This window comes from Suricata suricatta, chromosome 10 (genome assembly GCF_006229205.1).
Source record: "Suricata suricatta isolate VVHF042 chromosome 10, meerkat_22Aug2017_6uvM2_HiC, whole genome shotgun sequence".
In the NCBI taxonomy this organism is placed as follows: Eukaryota; Metazoa; Chordata; class Mammalia; order Carnivora; family Herpestidae; genus Suricata; species Suricata suricatta.
In genome coordinates, this window is record NC_043709.1 from 119,501,268 (window position 1) to 119,503,106 (window position 1,839).

General features: G+C 45.4%; 1 non-coding gene across 1 annotated transcript; it reads left to right on the forward strand.

The window, feature by feature from the left end:
* Positions 1-1,344: 1,344 nt before the first annotated feature.
* LOC115305847 lies at positions 1,345-1,475 on the forward strand. The gene has a single exon (XR_003915034.1). It is a non-coding gene; the product is annotated as a small nucleolar RNA SNORA42/SNORA80 family (small nucleolar RNA).
* Positions 1,476-1,839: the final 364 nt, after the last annotated feature.

The following is a 1,839-nucleotide window of genomic DNA, read 5'->3' on the forward strand; positions in this document are numbered from 1 at the left end:
ATCCATCTTATGTATCCATTTTGGAACTCCAGAGTTTATTGAAGGCTTGCAAATTCCAGGGGAAGACATATGGTACACTGTAGTTAAATTCAGTCAATTTCATCTCTGAGGAGGCAGTAACTATCTTTCTCTCCTCCCCAGCCACGTGACAGGAACTCCCCAGCACTGGGCACGTGCTCCTGGAGCTGCCTGCATGCAGTTTAAGGGTGCCAAGATGGACAAAAATGACCCCATCCTCCAAGTATCAAGGATGGGTGCTCCAATCACAGATTGCTGCTTCTAATCCCAGGTATAGACAAAGAGGCAGGTGGCCATCAGTGTTGCATCTCTCCATTGTTGCAAGTCCCTCTCTAGCTAAAGTGACTTCCAAAAAAATGTCAAAAGCCATTGCCCTTCCCCCACTTCATATGTCTCCTTTCCCCCTTTTAGGATCCAGACATTCAAAGGTTAGGGCATTCAAAGGGTTGGGTGGTCAGTTGGTAAGTGTCTGACTTTGGCTTGGGTCATAATCTCACAGTTCATGGGTTCAAGCCCCATGTCAGGCTCTGTGTTGACAGCTCAGAACCTGGAGCTTGTTTCAGATTCTGTGTCTCCCTCTCCCTCTGCCCCTCCTCTGCTTGCTCTCTCTATCACTCCCTCTCCCTCCCTCTCTCTCTCAAATATAAATAAACATCAAAAACTTTTAAAAATAAAGGTTAGGGCACCCAAAAATAACTGCATTTTTGGGTAAAATTAGAAAGTAAGCAAGAATAACCAGGAAAAGTCTCAGAAAAGGTCTGAGAAGACCCTAACTTTACATCTCAGGCTGATCCCCAGCACAGAGACAGCCTACAACAATCAAATAAACAAAAATAATAACAAAAACAGCAATCTCTAGGAAAGGAAAAGAATCTGATTGCTAGAGTTACCATGTTATTAAACTCAAATGTCCAGTTAACCCAAAAAATCACAAGGCATAAAAGTAAGAGTAAAGTATGGCCCATTTAAAGGAAGGGAAAAAACAGTCAGGGTGCCTGGGTCATTCAGTCGGTTAAGTATCTAGCTCTTGGTTTCACCTCAGGTCATGATCTCTTGGTTCATGAGTTCCAGCCCCACATTGGGCTCTGCACTGCTAGTGTTTGGGATTCTCTCTCCCTCTCTCTCTCTCCTTCTCACTCTCGCTCTCCATCTCTCTGCCCTCCTCCACTTGTGGTCACTCTCTCTCTCAAAATAAAGAAACATTAAAAGAAACAGCATTATATCCAGCAAAACTGTCCTTCAAAAGTGAAGGAGAAATTGCGACACTCCCAGACAAACAAAAGCTAAGGGACTTCATTGCCACTAGACCTGCCCTTTAAGAAGTAATCAAGGAATGGATTTATGGCAGGCCCATCCCCCTGGGCCTCTCCTAGTGTCCCCTGCCACAGCGAAGGTGGCCCTGAACCATGGCCTGGCCTCTGCCGTAGGCTGCAGGCACTGCAGTGGGTCGCACACTGAAAAAAAAAAAGAAAAAGTATTAATCAAGGAAGCAGTGCATGGGTGGCTCAGTCAGCTGAGCGTCTGACTCTTGATTTGGGCTCAAGATGATGATCCTAAGGTCATGCGATCGAGCCCCAAGTCAGGCTCCAAGTACTTAAGTTTCTCTCTCCCTCTGCCCCTCTCCCCTGCTCATATTCTCTCTCTCTCTCTCTCTAACATAAAGAAAAGAAAGAAGAGAAAAGAAAGAGACAAAGAAAGAAAGCATAAGAAAGAATCAATGGAGTCTTGCAGGGTGAAATGAAATGACACTAAACACTGTAAGGACGGCAGGTTTGAGACAATAGAAGGGCACGCATTGCCCAAGGCAAGAGGGACCACCCT